The 23220-nt window shown below is 39.9% G+C and overlaps 1 protein-coding gene across 8 annotated transcripts in view; it reads right to left on the bottom strand.

Moving 5' to 3' along the window:
• GREB1L (GREB1 like retinoic acid receptor coactivator) overlaps nucleotides 1–23220 on the bottom strand; it is a 144861-nt gene that overhangs the window by 105575 nt on the left and 16066 nt on the right. Inside the window, exon 1 of one of the 8 annotated variants that reach the window (XM_080380418.1) lies at nucleotides 7025–8924. The exons of the other annotated variants lie outside the window; for them this stretch is intronic. The gene's annotated coding sequence lies outside the window, so the exon portion shown is untranslated. Of the gene's footprint in view, nucleotides 1–7024; nucleotides 8925–23220 lie in introns of those variants that run through there. 8 annotated transcript variants of the gene reach the window in all.

Consider the following 23220-nt stretch of genomic DNA (forward strand, 5'->3'; position numbering starts at 1 on the left):
GACAATATGAAATATTTTTTCCAGTCATCTGTATGCAGCCCAATAGATTCTTTATAGTTTTACACAAAATGGTTTTCAGAAAAAGGGAAAGAAATGGAAACTGCACAGACTTGAAAGTCTGCAGACTTTATTCTTCACTTGCAATGTTTGCGTCATGGTTTGAAACTAAAAATCTGTAAGCACATAACAATAAGAGAGAAAAGAGCAAAGTCATAATCACAAATCTCAAGAAGCAGATAAGTAACGCATGAAAATAACTGACAGCTGCATTGTTACACAGTGAAAGTTAAAATCATAACAAGTTCTCTGGAATAGGTATCTTTCACCTCAATGGTTTCATATAGTGCATTTTTAAATAATCAGTTTATATCCATTTAAAAGTACACCTAATTACAGTAGTAGCTATTAAGGCGACCTTTGAAACTCCATGCTTTTTTCTAACCTACATAACCTCATTTTTGCTAGCAAGTTAGCTAACATTGGACTCTGTGAAAATGAAGAACGCAAACAAGTTTTAACAATAATGTTTAAAGAAGATGAAAAAAAAATTATTTACTGCAGAGCTGTAACTGTTTGAAATATCCAAAGACTGTCAAGTCAATGAAATTTAAGCCAGTTGTATAAGCAGCAAAACTGCAATATCCTTCTAAATTGAAACAAGCTATCCTACTTAGCAAGGGAATGTTTTAATTTTCTACTCCAGTCAATTTAAAAACAGCTATATTTTGAAGGATTGCATCTGACCCTGGGTCTACCTTGCTTGTATGGGGCCTCGTCCAGTGATTCACATAGCAACACACAGAAAAAGACTGTATGGCCACTGCAGAAACTAAAGGGACATTTCCCATTTTGCAGTCAATCCAGCCCAATCAGAGAGAAATTGAGCAAGTTAAGAGGGATTCTTCTGATTCTTAATGTATTGTCATGTAGCAAAATAAAATGTGACCATGAAATACAGTTATTCCAGAGTCACTTGCTAAATATCATACAGAATTTAATTCCACATAGATTTCTCTGTGAATTAAAAGTAAATATCCTAAGGAGTTTGACAACACAGACAAAATGAGTAATGACATATAAATATCACATGTACATGCCTAAAGAACATGGTACCAAATAGCTAGAGTGTGAGGAAAACCTCTATGTGGAGTAAGCCTCTCTTTCCCTACCAAACAACGGGCAAGTAAGCTAATACAGTGTAACAAAAAATGAGTTTAAAGATACTTAATCTTAAGAGCAATTTAAAGAACTGACTTCATGTCTTTTGCTCCTCTACTACAGCAAATGCTATATTGCCATGAATTCACACTGTAGTGAAAAGATGTCATCTTCAAAATCAACTTCATGTTTAAATGCTGTTCTTCCTGCTCTGTCATTTCTGGTGATAAATACTAGGAAATCAATGAGGAAACATCATTTGAAGTGAGCCATTCATCATGTACCGAAAAGGGTAAGTACCCCATAAATTGCAGTGATCCGTTTCCTATTAGAATCACACAACAGAAGGCAACAGAGATGCCATTAGCAATTTTTATGACCTCCGTAGGTAGAGGATAAGGTTAGGAAATGGCTATAAAGCAGTTGTTGGGTGGGGAAGGAAGAAAATTTTCAAGAGAACCAGAGTTATTAGGAAACCAAGGGCGGGGGGTGGGGGGGATGGGGGCGGGCCAAGGGAAGAGACAACAGATAACAGCCTCACCAACTACACATCTTCATACTTAACAAATCTGTGGATTGACAGTTCTCCTAAGTGATGCTGAATATTTGAGTAAATTTTACAGTCAATAGAACCTTATTATACTGTGGTGTGGATGTAGGCCCAAAAAATTTGCTATCATTGCTATGCAAAACATGAAATAAAAATTCAAGCCTTAAAATGAAAATGCAAATTTTACATAAGTCAAATGCTGTGGGAGTTGGACTCAATGATCCTCATGTGTCCCTTCCAACTCGAAATATTCTATGATTCTATGATTTTGATTTTGTCTCAGCCCTGTTTCCCTTCCCCATCCCATGCTGGGCAACACTCTGTACTCTCTCCACCAAAAACAGGCAGGATGAATGACTAGGTAGAAAAAAGGATAAATAAAAATTACAATTTTTGATGTGCCCCTTCACAACTTGCCAGCATCATATATAAGGACATGACTAAATACCAATCCTGAAAGAAGAATGAAGCTTTATGCATGAATAGGCTACTCCTAAGGCACTGGGAGTGGGGTTGGGTAAAGGCAGGAGAAAAGAAAGGAAGAAATTGTTTTATTCTCAAATGTTCCCTCAATTAATTTTACTGTATTTAACATCTTCTCAGACTCAATTTGACATACCAGCAAGAGATTACATTTTTAAGGTAATCTCACTCTAAACCCACAAGATTTTTAAATCCATACACCAAAATACCATCTAGTCTTCTGAAACAAATTGTAGGAAAGCACCTCCTATGTGTCTCAAAATTCAAGAACACAGGCAAAACCCCCAACTAATGACATTACTTAAGTTTAAGGGATGGAAAACCAAATTAAATAGAATAAAATGATTATGCATCTCCTGTGACCCGGGGTCTAGTCTGCAAACCACTGAGAAAAGCCTCTGACCTGTGTTATACATTAAGACAGTCTAAAGGAATGTTGAGTCACTTCTGTTCTTGCTTCCTCCCCTCCCATACACCCACCACAAATGAACACTGAATATTTCAACAGAATTCACCACAGCTCAGTGAATCAGTATTTATTTACACAAGTCTTTGACATTAGTTCTTCCTTAGTTTCCACCTTACACAATACAGTGCAAGTCACTTGACTCATTGGAGCCAAAGTTCCATGGAAATCCAGATTCGAAATCCTACATTCACTCCATCATAGCTAAACTGGAGCTGCAAGTGCATCTACCAGCCAGGACTCTGGTCCACTGACTGTGATAGTGGTGGTAAAAATATGACAGTCTAAATACCTAGAGAGGAATTTTCCCCTCAGTGATACCTGGTATCGCCTTACAAGCCACCCACAGATGAGCCCATCCCACACTAATTATTAAACTACTTTCTTTTGCCAGCAGCCAGGATCAAATGAATGTTATTACAGTCAAGAAAGTGAGGGGCTAGTTAGCCTTCATAAGTGAGATTGATTTTATCTACACGAAAGCGCGCTAATCACATTTCTTTTTTTAACATTTCAGACCAGCTTTCACACATCCTTTCTTCTTTTTTCCTCAATGAAGTTAATTTTGTGAAATAGTCAAGGGAATAATTGTAATAATTTAGGGCTTTAGCTGTTTCCCAGAGAGCCAATTTTATGTTCCAAACAGTGCTACCAAGACCTTCTTCATTAAGCTTTGTAAAATCAGAGCTCAGAACACGATCTCAGAGTGATGATGTTTTCCTTCCCTCTGTGCCAGTGTATCTGCCATACCCAGAACACAAGGGTACCATGACACAGTACCCTTTTGTAGCACACTCCCCTTACAGAGTAAAACCTTGGCATCTGCAATAAGTTAGGAAAAAACACTAAAAGTTATCTCTGCTTACACAGCTATGCTCAATTCAACATTTTTTATGCATGACTGAAAGGAGTCCCCAAGTCAGCTGGCCAGCCAGGCAGCAGCCCCAAATTCAGCCATACAAACAGAAGTGGTAGGTACATCTTTACAGAAGGTTTTTGGGGAGCTTGCCAATTTTCCTAAAACCTGGTGTTATGCTGCAATTTCTAGCCTTAATCCATGATGCTATTTTTTGACTCCCAGGAACTCATTCCCAATCATCCTGCTTCACCAAGCTCCTTTCCCAGTGTTCCTGTATTCTGCCGCTGAGTTTGAGTCCAGCCTCTGCCTCAGCCCCGACTTGAGGCTTCAATGCTTACTGTGGCGTGCTGGCACTTTGACATTCCACATGACAGGCTGGCATGCACATCCCCACCTTTCCCTCAAAATTAATACATTTTTACTTCTTTGGTCTTTGACCTTGGGTTTTTCTGACCCTGACCATGACCTGCGTCTATCCCAGCAGCAGCCTGACCCAGCCACTAAGGCAAACCCACCAATGTCCTAGCCACAGCAGAGATTGCAGGGTACTTGTATATAAGCACCAGATAGGGGGAGGAGGTGGGGGTTGCTTGATGATCTATTTTCATGAATACAAGCAGAAGTCAAGAAGCACTGCCAGTAGTCCTACAGATCAGCGAGAACACTGTGGTGCTCACTTCTTCCAAATCTGCTTCTCAAATGGAAGTGGCAAAGGTCTTTAGAGTTCCTCCCCTCAGATCATGGTGCTCCATGTGGACCACCAGCAATGAGGCAAGGCACTGTTACGTCAAAAAGTTTAAGATATTTACTGACAGCATGTACTGGGTTTGCATTGCAAGGTTTTGGTAGCAGGCGGGCTACAGGGGTGGCTTCTGTGAGAAGCTTCCCTTGTGTCTGACACAGCCAGTGCCAGCCGGCTCCAGGATGGACCCACCGCTGGCCAAGGCCGAGCCCATCAGTGATGGTGGTAGCACCTCTGGGATAACATATTAAGAGGGGGTAAAAAAAACCCCAAATAATGGGGCAACTACAGTCAGAGGCAGGCATGAGACTAAGTGAGAGCAACATCCCCGCAGCCCCCAGGTCAGTGCAGGAGGGGCAGGGGGGCTCCAGGCGCCGGAGCAGAGATTCCCCTGCAGCCCGTGGTGAAGCCCACGGTGGGGCAGGCTGTGCCCCTCAGCCCGTGGGGGTCCATGGTGGAGCAGATCCCCACCTGCAGCCCGTGGAGGACCCCACGCCGGAACAGATGGGTGCCCAAAGGAGGCTGTGACCCCGTGGGAAGCCCACGCTGGGGCAGGGTCCTGGCAGCGCCTGTGACCCCATGGGGAGAGGAGCCCAGGCTGGGGCAAGTTTGCTGGCAAGCGCCTCTGACCCCATGGTGGACCCGCGCTGGAGTAGTTCACGAAGAACTGTAATCCATGGGAAGGACTCACATTGGAGAAATTCATGGAGAACTGTCTCCCGCGGGAGGGACCCCAGGCTGGAGCAGGGCAGTGTGAGGAGCCTCCCCCTGCGAGGAAGGAGCGGCAGAGACAGCGTGTGATGGACTGACCGCAGCCCCCGGCCCCGGCCCCCTGCGCTGCTGGGCGGGAGGGGGGACAGAAATCGGGGAGTAAATTTGAGCATGGGAAGAAGGGGGCAGGGGTGGGGGTGGGGAGAAAGTGTTTTAAGATTTACTTTTTATTTCATTATCTTACTCTGATTTGATTGGTAAAAAATTAATTTCCCCAAGTCAAGTCTGTTTTGCTCATGACTGTGATTGCTGAGTGATCTCTCCCTGTCTTTATCTCAACCCAGGAGGCTTTCATTATCTTTTCTCACCCCTGTCCAGCTGAGGAGGGGGATTGATAGAGTGGGTTTGGTGGGCACCTGGCATCCAGCCAGCATCAACCTACCACACAGCAGAAGAGCAACAAGGTTAAAACCCCTTTTGATTCCATTTTAGGCATTACAATGAACGAACTGCTGTGGAAACACATTATTCTGATCTAACCCTCCTGTCTCCTCTCCCAGCTGGTTTGTTCAACTCCAGTCCAGCCCCAGTCATCCCATAGGATCCTCATCACAGTCCTAAGTTTTATCCTAGCCCAGCAACACTCTCCCATCATCCAAAGGCTCCTTACAAACCAGATCCCATGTTTGTATCTGAATTTGTCAGAAGTACTTGGTTTCATCACATCTTTTTTCCCCTTACCTCAGCAGTTCTCAGGCTCCTTGCCAACACCTTCTCAGTGTCACTGCTCAGCTTTGCCTTCAGCAGCCCCTTCACTTCTGTCTTATTTTGATTACCATATGCTACCTCCTCACCAAGCTAATCTTGATTTCTTCTAGCATGTGCTTCCCTTCCAGTTTCCAAACCCTGAGATTCTTGTATGGCCAGTCCAATCTCCTCATTTTTTTCTACATCCAAGCTCCTATTTCTCAGCCTCCTTGTTTACTCCCCCCATGATTATTTCCATTTCCTCACCGTCTAAGCCAAGCAGCTTCCACCTGCACATTGCCTAAATCCAACCAGAAAAGCCACACAGTCACACACACACACACACACACACCCAACCCTAAAAGTCTCCTCAGTTTCAGTGCCTGACCTTCAGACGGGTTGTTAAGGTCGAGGGGTACAACTAAAGGTTGTACAGCTGCAGGCTGTAACTGACTCATAATTTTAGCAGTGCAGCACTAGCAAGTTTCTGAGAGTGAATACACTAGAAGTTTTGGCTTTTAACGCTGATAACTTTGGCTGATTTCTGAAGGGACAGCAAAGATGCACACTCAAGATTAAATCTACTCCTGCCAAGCACACAGTAATTAGAGAGCAAGGATGTTTAAAAAAAGAGGCAAGAATGAACAATGTTTCCCTAGTATTTTCCGTTCTGCAAACAAAGCAATTGCTCCATCTGTGCGCCTGGATGCCAAAAACTGCCAACTACTTTGACTGAAACAAGGGGACAGAGTAGTCTGGAACAGCTGTTCAGCAAGCACCAGTTTCACACAAATGACTGAAGTCTGGTAAAGCACTGGAACACTAAATTATGTAACAGAAACTACTTGCAAATCTCAGCAGATTACATTACCAGTTTCATCTGCAGTAACAATAACAAAAAAAAGTATCTTTACCCAAAAGTATTTGCAAAAGTATTCGCTGTTTCCTCTCATTTGTTTCTAAAAGTTACTATTCCCTCATAGCCAATTTTAACCTTGGTAAGGCTTTTAACCTTCATATTGCCACCACTTCCCCAGCTCCCAAGAGGACTCAGAAAAGAACTTTCAAGCTTACACTCAACTTACTGTGTTGATACAACTAGCTTTAGACCAACTCCTTTAACTTAAGACAAAGTCATATAAATTTGCTATTACCAAACTCAAAGTCATTTACTGTGTAATGTCCAGTCTCTTTTGAGACAAAAATCCTCATCGTTAAGCAAAGCTCCTCTTTGCAGTAATAGATTAACAGTTTTGTAAACTGATAAAACTAAGCTCTAGTAACACATCTATCATACACCTACCATACCTGCATCAGAAGGCCCCGGATTCAGGGATGTTCAAACTAACCAGCTTTACCCTGATGAAACTTTCCTCTGTAAAGGAAAAAAAAGAGGAAAAAAGCAAAAATTTCAGATGAAAGAGATCAGGTCATCTAATGCCTCTTGTCTTCTCAGGCTATTGAAAAAGATATTTCCTAGTGCTGTATACACTCCAGCTGTGACTCAGCTTCCTGATGTGTGCATGACCTGCACTCTGTCTCTCAAAATACTAGGCTAGTATTTTACTACTCCAGAAATCACCCAGAGCAGTAATTGGAAACAATGGTTTCCAAAGATACAAAAAATGGTTTTCTCTTCTCCATTTCTAATTTTTAATCTTGTAAGGGGTAGCTTAACACACTGAAATGCAGACTTCCAACATCCCACCCTGACCAGCAAACACACTTATAAACAGATGTAAGACCACTGTATCATGGAAGAATTGGTTCAGAAGCAATTCAGTCATGGACATTCAATTCTGAACACCTGAACTGGGAGAAAGAAGTTCCACCCCATGGCCACGCTTCCTACAGCTGTAATTCCCTCCAAACACATGATGCCTGATCAAAAACAAAAACATATATTCACATATTTTTGGCCAAAGGTAAGTAAAGAGCTCTGTTTGAACGGCCTAGGCTTACCTCAAAAGGTCTTTATTCAAATTTTATAAAAAACTTTATTTTTTGAAAAATACCCTACTGTCACCGTTCACATGTATGGTCAGGAAGTACAAACCCACTGATTTTTTGCTTCACTAAAGATTAAACTGCAGGTTGGAAGGAAAAGAAAGTTATCCCAAAAGCACAACATGTTTTAAGAAGTTGATTTTCTTTTCTTTTTTAAAGATGGCAATAATATGACTAATCGAGTAGCACCTCACAAAACAATAAAGCTAGTGAATCAGGTGCTCCTGTTTTTCACAGGAATACGAAGGAAAACTATCCAAGGCCTAACTCGCTTAAATTGCCACAGCACAGAAGTCAGACAGTTGCACTGACTTCATCACCACTCACAAAGCAGGGAAGGTAAGTCAATAAACTGACCCTCTAAGATCTGTCTAGTTCAGTAATTGTCATCGGTATCCAGTTGGCATAAAAAAAAAAAAAAGTAGTCATGATCATGACCTTTGCATTTCTACAAACATTAGCCATTGTCATGAGGAAGACCTCTTTGGCCTTATAATTTACATGCTGTTAACAACCAGCAAGAACACAGCATGTGTGTCGGTTACTAAATAATGTAAGAAAAATTGGACGTCACACTCATACTCTACTGTTTCTGTGCACAGCCATGCACATTGAAGCTTATTACATTTAAAACTTTAGAAAAAATTTAAAATGAATCAATTTTTAATATTCACAGGCCTTTTTATGACTATATTATTACTGCTTTGGGGCAAGATGAAGGATTATTGGGTTTATTTGTATTATTTGTATTTATTTTGTGCTGTATCTTTTTGCCTGGTTTCTGAGGGAAATGTGGCTCAATTTATCATGTTTTCTGTCAAGTACCTCTTAAATCCACAATTCCATACAAATGAGACAGAGGTACAGAGGTCTGAAAGATACTTCATCCCCTCAATATTCATGAGGAAACCTAGCCAGTTAGGCAAGACATTTGATTGTGTCTCAGTTACAGGTAAAGGCAGTATAAGAAGCCATTGGAAGGGCTGATTCTAAATACAGAAAACATTTTAAATCAGAGTTTATCAATCAAGAAATCCAAATCTTTAGGCTTCTTTAATTCTGACACTCCTGGAATTGCTTATAATACTTAGTTTTATTACCTATAAAATCAACATGGTGCAGAAAAGAAAACTGTACACTGCTTTCATCTGGCTCACTGCCTGCAGAAAACACACTGTCAGCAAAGAACAGATCTAGAACACTTTCCGCAACCCACCACATCCAACCTAGTGACCCACACAATCAAAAACCAATGGGGTGGTCAGAACAACCTAAAACCAGACATGGCACGTCAGACCACAAGCCTCCCTCCTCAAGTCACACAGTACCCAACAGCAGATACTCAGCGAAGAATACAAACCCTGTGACATTCCTGCAGTAGTAATTATCCAAAATATTCTTCTAGCCTCCACTGATCTGCAGCTCAAGCCTCATTCAACAGCAACCATAAATTTAACCAGCTGCTTTAGAAACCATCTAAACTTTCAGCGTGCCTGCGTCCTGAGAAAGGAGTGCTACAACCCACCTCACACTTGCAGTTATCACCTTTTGTTTGCATTCAGCATGGCCCCTGCTAATTTCATTTGATGCTCCTCAGTTCTTTTTCCACAGAAGACATTGAACAGCTATCACCTTCTGCCCCACAGTATTTTATGGACCTCAGCTGTCTTACTCCCAGGCTGAAGTCTACTTAACATAGTTCCTTACGTACTAATAGCTGTTCTACATCTTCAATCACTCTTACTGCTTTCTCTGTATTTTTTTCATTTGTAGTATCTATTACTGCAGAAAAGAGAGTAAAGAGACAAACTGCACATGACCTTCAAGACGTAGGTATACCAAAGATGCATGTGCATGGCAGAATCATGTATTTTGCTTTTGGTTTTTCTGCGCCCCCCCCCCCCAATGGCTTTTAACATTTGCTTTTCTTTGTCTCTTCCCCCACCATTACGGACCATTAAACTAGCATGTTAATAGCACTCTCCATTACAATCTCAAGACATTGTTTCTGAGCAATAGCCCGTTCAGAGCACCTATACAAAACTGACACACATGCATGCACTTTCTAAGATATATACTGAGGAATTTCCAAAAAAGAACACTGTATGTTGCCTGTAGTACTACCCCAGTCCATCACCAAGGTGGAAAAGAAGCAAGACAACCAGAATTCAGCTCTATCCTTCCTCTTCTGTTATTATGGTAGGTGATTGATTCTGTTACAGTGTTTCACAATGAGAAAGACAACATCGCATGTGAAAGAGCGATAATAAATCCTAGGCCAGCTTCAGTGGACTAGAAATTCTGCATATGGTATTTGAACAGCCCAAGAATTCCAACAAACCTTTTCATCAACTCAACCTGAAATTTAACACAAACCAATGTTGCACTTAACTATATATCGTCTTCATCCCATACTAGAAAATGTGTAGCAGGCGATAGGTTTCATTAGAGAAATTTCAGTACAAAAGAGGATTAAATCACCAAAATATAAATACATATTTATATAGGTATCTGTAAGTAAATTAAGTAATTGAGTTATTTTTCAGGAATAACAAATTACAAGCAATTACAAAGAAGATGTGAATATAATTTATCTGCCTGCTCAGTCCCCAAAAATCTTCAGCAGCAAAAAAATGAAGTTAAAAAAACCCAAAAACCAATACCACCACCACAATAATCAATCTGATCTGAGGGGTTGTGAGCAATGTAGAAGTAAATGACACTTTTAGTATGTGGATAATCACATAGGCACATGTTGCTCTATACTGACCAGTCATAAAAGATCACAGAAGCAGCAGAACGCACACTGTGTGAAAACCAGAAGATAAGGTGGGTTTTTCCTCTCTCTTCTCCTTAAGGCTGGTAAAGATCAGTGAAATTAAACACTGCCCAAGGCAATTGTTAAAAGCAGTTTGGCCATTAAAGTCATGTCATCTGGTGACCCAACTGACCTACATTAAACCCAGGCTAAAGGGCAATGTCATCTTTCTTTTCCTTTAGATAGCATGACTTTGCATCTTCAGCACAGATGGAAGACAACCCCTTTTTGGCCTTCTGGTTTCCACTATATCCCTTGCTCCAAACCAGTTAGCTGCAGCTGATCTTTTGTACTTGTTTGGCCTCAGCAGTACTGCGGTAGCATGGAAGAGAGCTGAAAATGAGCAGATCTTCTCCCTTAAGGGTCTTCAACTGGTATCTATCTAACCAGGGGCTGTAGCAGTCCATATACTTAATGATGAGAAAGATCCACATGCTAATGCAAATATTACAAGAATTGCCTACTTTTTTTTTTTTTTTAATCATTCAATACATTCATTTTGGAGAGTTTGAGTACGTGAGTCATGTTATAATCACTTTTATATTAAAACATTGAATATCAGAGAAGAGGTTGCTCAATGAGTGATTTACTTTAGATCTACTGCATGGCCTACAGTTTTTCCACCCAGATTTGAGAGCTGCCATGCCAATAATGGGGATTCCTTTAAGAATTTCTCTAAAACTTTAATACTTTACAAAGATGATTCACAATCCACTGAAATGCAGTTCCACAGATAGCACACTGGATCATTCCAACTCTAACCCACTTGAGCATTACTGTGCTGAAGATCCGTGACCATTGCTTGCAGAACTGCAACAGAAGTAACATCCTCCAAGCGCAATCTACTGTTCATCTTTTATATATTTTATAGACAAATTGAGTACAAATGGCTCAAGTAGGAGCACTTACACTAGTTGGTTCAGTGATGACAAATGTAAAGGAACTGGAGTTTGCTCTTGTTGGATACATACGGAAAACTGCCTTTTAAATCAGAAGATTTGCATTTAAATTAGGTCAAACAGATTTAACTGTTACTTAGAATCACAGAATAATTCAGGTAGGGATGGTTATCGGAAGGCCCCTATTCCAACTAACAACAGCATTAGCTGTGAGAGCAGACCTGCCTGCTCAAGGCTTGGCCCAGTCAAGCCTTGAAAAATCTCCAAGGGGCAAACTGCACAGCCACCTTGGGTAACTCATGCCTCTGCTTGATCACGGTCAGGGTGAAAAGGAAAGCTGCTTCCCAGCTTGTCAGTCCCCAGACCGTCTCATTACAAGGTCTGCATATGGAAATTCCATTAGGTCAGTTCATAGGAAGGAAAGAGGATAAACAAAATAACAGGTTTGTACTGTTTATTATCAATCTCTTTTTTTATGCAGTTATTGAGGAGATATCCCACCTTATTCAATCACTTTCTTGTAACAAACTGTGTTCAGCACAGGCTGTTTTAAGAAGAAACAAAGTAGATAAAATCTTGCAGCTTCAAAAGGGTTCTTGAATCATTTCTATGTTCTGCTCTCCCATCAGAAAAAACCACTTAAAACCAAAGAATATTCTTACAATTCATTCCATCTTTGCTCAATATGGGCTGCAAGACAAAAACACTTATTTACACTGCAAGAGCTTTCTTGTTTGTTAACAAAAGACATTTTGAGGAGCAGGCAGTGTGCCAGGAATGAATTTTATAGCTTGATCCTGCAATGTCTGCGCCTCTTCATCAGCCATCTTTGTCAATGGGAATAAACTAATAGGCTGCCTAATGGCTCAGGAGAAGATAATTTAGATCATCTTCAGCTTCATTTTATGCAAGTGTATAATCCATGTATGTTTCATAGTGTGGTATTTCTCTATAAATTACACATCTGCTAAAGCATCAGGTTGTTTTTACCCATAAAGAATAAAAGTTATTCCCTTGTTTGAACCAGGAGCACACTAAACATTGTTGCTTTTACAGTCAGTCAACAAAATCTTTTAAGAGAACTGCAGAAATTTATGCATTGTGTAAGAATGCAAACAGATAAATCAACTCAAAGTTTAACTTTAATTTCATTTAAACAGCCAAACTATGTGGAAAAAAAGTCAAAGACATTGACATTTGAACTACAATTGTTTTCTCTGCTGCTTAACCACACCTAGATCTTACTGAGGTAAATACGCTCTACCCCACTGAAGGGTAGCATCTTACCACTGAAAGATGTAAAGAGACACATAATGAATAAATCCTTCTGACTGCTATTTAAGAATTAAGGCATTCAAACATCTTCTATTTAAAAAAAAAGCAATGTATTTAAAAAAAAAAATCAAAGTTGCAAATTCCTATTCTCAAATTCACTGTCAAGGTTGACACTCTTGCTTATATAACTCTCTCTCTCTCTCTATATATATATATATACAGAAACATTACACATACATTTCTAAAAATACACACACATGAAGCACCTAGTAGGAACTCCTACAGTCTAATCACTGAACAATGTGTTGAAGGGAAGAACATGTACTTAATGCCTCGTGAAAGTTTAAGTTTCTTATGACTACATTAACACGTTTCAGTTTGTCCAAAACACACACTTTCAAGAGAAAGGTTTCCATTGGATAGACTCCTTTCTTAAGATTACCATGAAAGAGAAGTTTTCAGAAGAAATTTAAAATAGAACCTAAAAAGTTGACAGAAAAGCAGTATTCCACATGGGCTGGTCAAGTAATTCTTGTATAGAAAGAAAAGCAGAACAAGTTCTTCAGCTAGCACACTTAGACTCTGTATTAAATATTCTGGTATATGGCTTATTGCATCTTTCGTATTCAGAAATGAAAGTTATGTCTTAAGAGCCATGCCTGGAATACTCACAGGCACTACCCAACCCATCAGTCTAAGACAAAATGAAATCAAAAGCTGAAGCTTAGCGAAGAAAAATCTCAAACAGAAATTAGTGGCTTTTAGTTTGTTATTCAGCACAAGTATCTTTTCTTATTCTTACTCCAAAGGCAACTGGCTGAAGTGCCAGTTATTGTGCGCAACTGCTTAGAAGCTAGGCGATGAGAAGCTTAACAGAAGATATTGGCACCATTTTAAAACATGGTAGAGTGAGAGTCTGGGAGCAGAACAGGGCAGCATGAAGAAAAATAATTCTGTCCTCTGGATTTCCCAGTTCCAAATACCTTGTGTCATATTCAGTATCATGCCCTAATGAATTATATATTACCGAAGCTTATCTGGTACCTGCAATATTTTACAAGATGCTTACCAGATATGCAACATTTGCCTTTTGTAACATACCAATTCTCCTTGCCTCTTGTTGAAATTGACACATTTGTTAGGATGGCAAAATCACACTTGCTTTAAACACAGGCCACAGATGTTGAGATAAAGGACAGCTCTTCCATTTAACTGCATGTAAGATTTGCTATGAATTTATGCTAAGCCAAACAGGGTTTCTATTATTGTGGGGTTTTTATTCAGACTATAACTTCCACATAATACGTGGATGTTCTTTTGTGCAGTGTTTGAAAAGCGTTTGTATACAAGGCCCAAGGCAGCATTGCTGCATTGACGACTGGCCTAACTAAATGTGTAGGTTCTGGCTCTTGGCAACTACATTTTCTCCAGAAAGCAAAGCCATACACTTTTCATAAAAGCTAGTGAAACCTTCCCAGATAATTCTTTAATTTCTGTACATAGGCAGAGTCAAGCATAACAAGCAAACCCCTTAGTCTAAACCTAGCTCCCTAAAGCAAACAAAAGAGCAGGGACAGCAAGAGGAGACCCTACCTGCCCCTGCTACCAGCACGACAGGACAGCAGTAGAAGTGTGCTGGGCACCCCCAGACATCAGCCAGCAGCAGGGTATCCATGTGTTGTGGGGAAGCCTGGTTAAACTCACAGTCCAGCTTCAGCCATGGGACCCCCTCTGCGTTTCACCTACCAACTTTCTTCCTAGAGCAGCTCAAAACAAAGTAACACATACAGCAATAAACATCCAGGATGTGGAGTAATGGGTTTTGACTGCTCAGATTCTATTTATGTATTTCAAGAAGTATTTTGTTCTTAAATTTGCTTCTTTTTCCCTGCTCCCTGTTTTTCCCCAGAAATGAAACCAGTATTTTTGTCAGCCTGATGTAAATTGCACATGCTCAGTTTACCTACCCTTATTTGCTTAAACACACATTCTCTGTACTCACTAATTTTACAAAGATCATTTTCTCTCTGTTGCTAGACATTTTTTATTATTTTTTTTTGACAGCTATTACAAACCATCAGGTAAGCTTGTATTTCCCAAACATGAAACAAACAGTACCTGCCTCCACGGACATGCTGATCTAGGCTCACAAGCCTGAAGTACCTGCTGAGGTACAGTAAGAAACAGCTGCTAATTCTGGTTCTATTGCAGTTTTGTGCTTCCAGTTCTGCAGTTCTCCATTTATTTTCCCTGTCTGATGCTTGATTACAACGCCGTTTGAACAGAACATAAAGTCACAGTTAACCCAAAAAAAATTAAAAATCTACTATTAAAACCAAAAATGTTGCTTTAGAAACTCAAAAGAGGCAGAAACAAAGAAAAAATACTTTGAAAAATCCATTTTTGTGCAAGACTTGCTCCTGCCTTTTGGATGGGGAAGCAGAAGAGGGAAAAAGGATGGATGGATGGTTTTCATTTGCAAAGTCCAAGGGTCCCTTGAGGTCCACACAAATTCTTTTAGATTATATTTGGAATGCCATGCATACACAAAGCACCCAGACATCCTCCCCACTCCCTACAGTACAGCCCCCCCGGGTCTCCTCTGAGGGGCTCTATACAGCAGAGATAGGTAAATGTTCATCCCTGCTCCTGCAGGGAAAGAGGGTACTTACTACAAAATGGAAAAAATATACCAGAGGGTTACTACAGTTTCCTGCACATTAACTTTCAATGATTATTCCAAGTTTGTAAAGCAGCAATATGAACTTTTATTTTTTTTAAAAAAAAGCAAGTTCTTGTGGACCCTTCTGCATTCAAATCTGTCCTTAAAATCTTAACACTCTCACAACTTCCCCGCCCCCGCCCCCCCCCCCAAACTAAGGAATTTACAGGCGCTCCTAGTAAGCTTACAACTGCCACATGTTGAATACTAGTAGCTTTGGATCTCAAAAGCTTCACAAGTTATAAAGAATTTGTTTCCCCTTCCTGTTACAAAACTTTCAGGAAATTTAAATAAAAGAAGCTTGCAAGTGTGACAACGGGTTTAAACAAGTTTAAAAAAATCATTAATACAAAAATTAAAATTTTAATAAACAATTCTATGGTGCACAGCATCAATTTTTCTTTTTAGTTGCATACCTTCTTTCTCTTATGCACTGTATGTACCTTTAAGTAAGATGGAAGGAAGATAACTATTCCTTCTGGAATCTCACAGAAGTATACATATTTCCATATATATACATATCTATTCCTTCATTCAGCTTTTTGTATTTATCAGAAAGATTTAATTCTAGTTATAAATAGCTTACTATAAAGCTAAATGTTCACAGACATTTTGATATTAAATCACACCTTTGTCCAGGGCAACGTACCAACCACAAGTGTAGAACTATTAAGTTTACCTAATCAAAGACTTCTCTAAAGACACTTTAAACTGATAGTATTTGATGAGTGCCAAGCACCTTCTGTCCTTCACTGCAGGGAATAATTCAGTCTGCATTTGGCTTCACCCCTCTGGTGTCAGCCATCCATCTGTCACCTCCCTTCTGGGGTAATCTGCTCTGTACTTAGAGTATCTGCACACCAGCCTCCTAAGTCTCATCTACCTCAAGAAATGTACCTCTTGCTGATACTGGGGGTAGTGATGGTTGTAACCAAACATGGGTAACTACTTGCCTAGCTAAGCACAAACCACCATCAGCAGCATCTGGTAAAATTGTAATAAAATGGCATTCAACAGGGCCTCTCCAGCTTACGCTTCCAAACTATATTTAGCCACAAATAAGCAGCAAGAATATTGGTTTATATAACCTACCTTCATACAAACTGTAATCTAAGAGCATACTCTCAGTCTCGCCTAGATGAAGATGGCATAGACAGTGGTGATGATTTATTTTAGCAGCACGGGGATCTCACCCAGTTAGTGCCACTGCATGAGCTTGTCCAATAAAGGGCTCCAGAACATTCAGCAATGGGCTCATTTCAAGGACACACAGAGAGAACAATACCTGCATCTTCCCCAGTCTGGTGGGATTCTTCTCAACTAGAAATATTTCATTTCTGCCAGGCAAAAAGGACTCATTATATACCATACCTCAGCTGCATACATTCTGCTTCAGACCGTATACAACAGTCAGCATTAACACAGCTGCAATGTCCTAGACAGCACCATGAGAAGCTACAAAACAAACTGAATCCCAAATTTGATCCCAAGCCCACTTGACACATGCAGCCTCACAGAAACTCTAATCTTTAAGGTGATTAGTCTGACACAGCTTTATTATAAAGGGAGAATGGGCAACAAATTAAAAAAAAATCAGTCACAGGAAAAACATTGCCTGTTGCTAGAAAATTAATTTGTAGGATTGCTTATTCTTAAATTCTGGCACATAGGTAATACAGTTTGAAAAGAGACTGTTTTAATGAAACTTAGTTTTAAACAAGGGCTTTTATGCAGGGTCAGAAATGCTACTGCTAACTGCAGAATTACAGATGAGCACAGGTTGCACACATGGATATATAATAAGCAGCTCACTTTATTAAATGAAAAAATGCAACAAACTCAGTTTCTAGCAATGAGAAAGATCAGAAACGTGAATGATTCAGTATGTATGAAGTAATATCTTTTTAATCTAATAGAGCTTTAACAACAGTTTTAGAGTTTCCCCTGCCTCTTCCAACTGTTCACACTATCGTTCTAGCAGCATCAGTCGTAAGCAGCAGCTCTACAGCAAGGTGCTAACAAACTGATGTTTTAAAAGCTTTTAAACTACAGCAGGCAAAGAGCAAAAAAAACATTCCGGAGGCAAGGGGAGTGGAAGGAGTTAAAAAGAAACCATACTGAAAACCATCAATGAAACAACAAAGATTTAAACTTCATCCTTTTTACAAAAACAGCAATTACTTAAAACGATGGTATAAATGTACAATCGTAGCGCTAGTTGGCTGTGTATGAGTGGAATTAATTATATGCTTTTTAAATTAAAGCACATATAAACTTAAAACTAATAAATCATTATCATTATTAAACTATTACAACTATTTGATTATATAATTAAAACTGTACCTTAACTGAAACATTGGGAAATCACTAATAGGAAGAGTTCCAACCCTACCTTTTGCCTGTCATGATCCGAGTATGTAGTCTTACATATACACAGCATTAAAACCTCCCGTGGCACTTTATATGCACAGATTAAGATCTATGGTTTTCCTTCCAAACTTGTAACTTGCCATTATCTATATTTTACAGAAAGAAAACTATGACCCAGGAAGTTTAAAATTACTCATCTAACAGTCAACCCACAAATCAGTGTGATGTTAACTCTTGAAACTAGTGAGGCCTATTACACTTGCACCATTTTTTTTTAAAAACAGCTCTCCCACCACAGATGCAGAAGTTACTTGCTGCAGCAATGCACAAATTTTCAAGAAGTCAGCAGAAACTAAATCAATTTAGAAAGGCATCCTCTTGGAGACACATTTACAAGCCTGACCATCTCCTCCACAATACAGTTTTCCAGGGAAGATGCTCAAGCAGAAATATGCTTGTTCACTAAATGGACACAGAGGAGCATCAATAAAGTACATTTGGTTACAGAGTTGTGCATGTAATTAAACTTTTTAGAAAATGTTCCTATTTTTCCTCAGCTGCTTATTTTTAAAGTATGATTTCAGAGATACAGCAATGCAAAAGTAACACTGCTTACAAGATTCAGGTAACTGTCTCAAATGTATTATAAGCAGAGCAACAACACCTTGAAGCAAATGTGAACTTAAGTTTCTTCATGACAATTGTGTTGGTTGGAAAAGGCACTAAGTCACATGTGGCACTCTTCACATCTGTATTCAGTCCTGTAATGAACATGCCTTAAAAACAAAAGCGTTTCTCCATGCCTAAAATCCTTACACTAAACCAATGTGACATTTTATATATAGCTTCCGAGAAGTAGCACTGAAAATTTAAACAAGAGAGGGTTAATTGATTCATTACGTCTATTTCTACTATATTTCTTTTTGTATTTTTTACAAAAGGCATTGTTGAAATTGCCCTAATCTGCAAACAGCAACAATAAGTGTAGCAAATACTTGACAATGAAGTTGTAAAGCCTCTAAAAACCTGTTACCTTAGCAACCATGGGAATGCAGGAGAATAAGAATACACAGAGTGTCAGGACATCATTTTGGATTCCACAGGGTACGGGCTGAAATACAGTCAGCTTTCATTAGCTTTTTGTTTTTCCCAGTAGGTCCTTGGACTTTGAAACAAAACCTGAATGACAGCTATGAGCAATTCCAGCCTCACTCCTGATTAGCCACACCAAACAGAACAGCTCTCTTCACTGTGAAACACTCCCACCCACCCCCCACCCCCACCCTGCCTTTCCACCCAACAAGCCTCGAAAGGAACATTATTTATGCTGCTGACCCCTCTGGATATCACTAATAAATTGCATTCCAAAAAGAAGAGTAAAACAAAGGGGCACTTCCCTGGGATTCAACAGATAATTCACTTTAAACAAACATACTGCAAGAAAAATAAAAGCCAACATACCCACCCAGGACATTTCCATAACCCCACAGTTTGTTTACAGGCTTTACAGGGTATGTTAATTCAACATCAACATGAAGAATAATTTAGTTGCTCATTTAAGTAATACTGTATTTCCATTTTCCTATGTAGGGGGGAAATAAAATAAAGATGATAAAGACTTGAGATCCATGCCCCCACCCCCACGAGGTCCATTAGGAAACTTGTGGTCAAGACAGAACAGAACAAAGATCTCCCAACCACTGGCTTTAGCCAGCTTAATCCCAGGTCCATCCCCTTGCTCTTTGCTGCTATCTAGTCACTTGGGAAAACAATCTGGAAAAAAAGCTCCAGGCAAAACCATTGGGAAAATGAGCAAGAAACTCAACCATGTGGATTATATTAGACCCAGTCCCTAGAACACCTAAATGTTCCTTGAACTCTACACATACAGCTTTATGCCCAGTTTCCTCCCACCAAGGACAAACCAGGCCTGTTCAGAAAGCTAGAGAAAGTCAGCTACCCTCCTCACACACAAATTCTGCAATCAGCTACAAATTACAAATACACAGCAACACAGCCAGCCAAAACATCTGCCTATTAATCAGAACTGAGTTTTCTCTAACAGCCTGATCAACTTTCTAGATAGAATGATAAAGCATAGTAGTGTTGGAGAATAAGGAAAAGGGAGGGGAAGCTTCAAAAGGAACACATTTTTGCTTAGTGAGAAGAAAAAAAGGTATAAATAATGGCCTACCTGGTCATCACGTGATGACAAAAGTCTTTGCATCAAAAAGCCTGGAAGGTAACAGTTCAAAGACACTGGTCTTATCTTGCCTTACATTTGCTCACTTCTGTTCCATCTGATAACATCCAGGACACCACTGATACATGTAAGAGCTACTGCCTCCATTTATTTGCAGTCTTCTGCAGTCATTTACGCACATATGTAAAGCAGTACCACACACTGGCAACACCCATTTTACATGCAATAGTCCAGATTTTCTTTTTACACACTACGCTATATGAGTGTCTGGATCATGTTAAACATCATTTATAAATGTTGAAGTTACACCCTCAAAGCACTGCTCATAAGGCAAAACAGCAGTCTATCTCCAGGCAACTGCAACTTCCCAGTTAAATCAGAATATCTAAATAAAACCCAATTAGTCCTTATGTATGGAAGAATACTTCTTGCATGATCCTTTCACACATTTTGTTGGTATATATCAAGAGGAGTTGCTATTTCCCACTCCTGGTGCAACCAGGTGTCCAGAAGCAGGCTTCTCTCTGCAATGGGAAGCACACCCACAACAGCAATGAGACAGAAGGTTATAAAAGAGCACGTTTTATCCAGCCATATGCAGAAGAAAGGCCATCTCGGGTTTTGAGACATTAGCTTAGGCCTCAGAAGTCCAATTTTCAGGTCAATCAGTCCCTCCTTTTTTTTTGGTCACTCATTTCTGAAGCAATGAAGAAAAATAAGCAACCACAAAATATTTTTTTTAGAAGAAAAGGATGTCAGAGGAAACCACAAGTTCTGAAAAATAAAAAAAAAAGTTTCCTAAAATATTAATTGAAATTGATCTCCTTCACATACAAACCATTTTCAGAACCATATTATTAAAACCAGGTATGAGTTTGCATAAATCATCAGAAATTCTATATTTTCCCAAGCTTCTCTCCAATCCATCACATCTTGCTTCATACATTTAGAATGGTTTCTCACGCAGTTTCTGCCTGGCCTGGCATAGCCTTTACTGCTGCCCTGCGCAGAGCTGGCTTGCTTGCCACTGCTTGGCCAGCGCTTGAAAAAGTTGCTCCAGCAAGGAAGGTAGCAGATTCTCTCCTAGCGGTACCTACATCTGGAATGACTCTACAGTGAAGAAGCAGAAATGCAACTGAACTCAATTTCATCTAACCTTCATGAAGCTCCTCCCCATGGATCTCACTCCCTCACTGTAAAAGATGAAAAAACAGCTAAAGCAGCAGTCACAAGCAGTCCCAGAAATTTCAATCTCTTACAGAGACTGCTGCCAACTACTAAGCCATCCCACCACCCACAGCTATCCCCTAAGAGGAATGTTAGATGATCAGAAGGCTACAGGGCAGAACTGATTATAAATACTGTTCTCCTGCAATGCACTTCCAGAGAGTTAAAAATAAATACAGCTGCCATAAGTGGTCTAAGTGGAGCAGCTCTATTCAGTAGCCAAGCCAACACAAGGCAAAGATTAGAGGATAAGCACAGTCCAGTATGGCCAAAGCCTGGAGCTCTTCTAAAGGCAAGGATTTACCTGGGGAATAGCTTCTAACACAGAAGAGGACTGTGAGGGACTATGAAGTAGCTGGCCATGTATCTCCATTGAAGACATGGCTTTTTTCTTTCCAAAGTTAAGCTTCAACAAGCCATTTGTTAGAAAAAAAAGGCTCCCTAAAAACCTTTGTTTTGGTCCTTCCACTCTGTGGTACTAAGGACCATACCTTGCTAGAAGAAGGGAAGCTTGACACTTTCACCTTTGATGAGTGTGGTTTTGGAGTTAGGGGGCTGTGCGCTGGAGAAGAAAGGATAACATCATTCTTCTTACAGTAGGAAGTCATTGCTACAGCGTCCAAACTCTCTCCCGCAAGCCACAAACAGGCCTTTTTATCACAAGGCACAAACAGGCCTTTTTATCACAGAAGAAGATCTCTCAGACCCGTATTAAGGGCAGCACCGCTACCAGCTTTGTAAAGGGAGGATGAGTCAGAGCTGCAATAGGAACATTTTTGTAACAATGACATAGGTGAGGAACCTACATGAACTCACTCAGGAGGAAAAAAGCAGCTATCACGACCCTACCTCTCTACTCCCTTTCACAGAAGAAAACCCCTGCAGAACACCCTGACATTGAATAGAGTTGCTCCGACTCTGTTTGCATTCAGGAGAAGGCAAAAAAATATACATAAATAATTCCATCTTTGCAACAGCAACATGAGAATATGAAAGCAAGCAGATGCCAGTCTTCTACCTACTTCCTTTTCTAGGATTACTGCCCTCCCATATGTAAGGTGCTGTGCCTTCTGACTGGCAGTTCTGTAGCTGCTTTTATCTGGGAACAAAGGACACATCAGATCTATTTTAATGGGAGAAGTGCAGTACGACCTGACACAAGAAAGCACAAAGATAAGTGCAGTCCTGTATTCTAACCGCTCTGTCATCTGCACAGGCCATGGACTCAACTGCTCACACCAGATGCTGTGAGAACTGGACTTTTTGTCAGTTCCCTACAATTTGAGCTATACAGCTTAGTAATGCTCTTTTAAGGGAACAGTGAAAATCTGGACCTGAACATACACTCATCAATTTGTCTATGCCACACACAAAACTGTGTTCCAAGTATCTACAACAGGGTTTTCTAACCTCAAATAAAATTCCAAAGTTCTTCATTTTTCCCCCCTCACAGAAATTTAATTCTGCAGGAAGAAAAAAATTGAATCAGTTCTCAATCCAGTTCAGAACAGTTCCTTCACTGCCAAGTTTAAACTTTCTGGCCCACAGACATCAAGCTAGTTGGCACTAGTTCTATAAATGTTATTTTGATCTCAATGTAACTTCAAGACAGACTGAAAATACCTCAAAGGTATGTTTGGTGGTACCTACCACTTTCTACCAAAAGAAGGGCAAAAACCAGCACATATGCATGTTCAATTAATTTTACAGAAGTGATGTCTGTACATGTCCAGTTTACAGCGTTTCCAAACTAATCCCAAAGTAGGATTTCTCTGCTTAACAGAGGATGCACATTTAAAAACACCTCACAGTATATTTTGCATTAATGGTTAGAAAATAATTATTTTTTTTTTAAAAAAAAAACAAATTATTGCACTCAGTGCTGACCATTTCCATCCCCATGTGTTCCACTGCACTGGCCAAGCTCAGCGTGTCACTCAATGATAAACTGGATCAAGGAACTGATCCTTCTAAAAAGTAACC

The sequence above is a fragment of the Falco punctatus genome (assembly GCF_963210335.1).
Source record: "Falco punctatus genome assembly, chromosome: 3".
NCBI lineage: Eukaryota > Metazoa > Chordata > Aves > Falconiformes > Falconidae > Falco > Falco punctatus.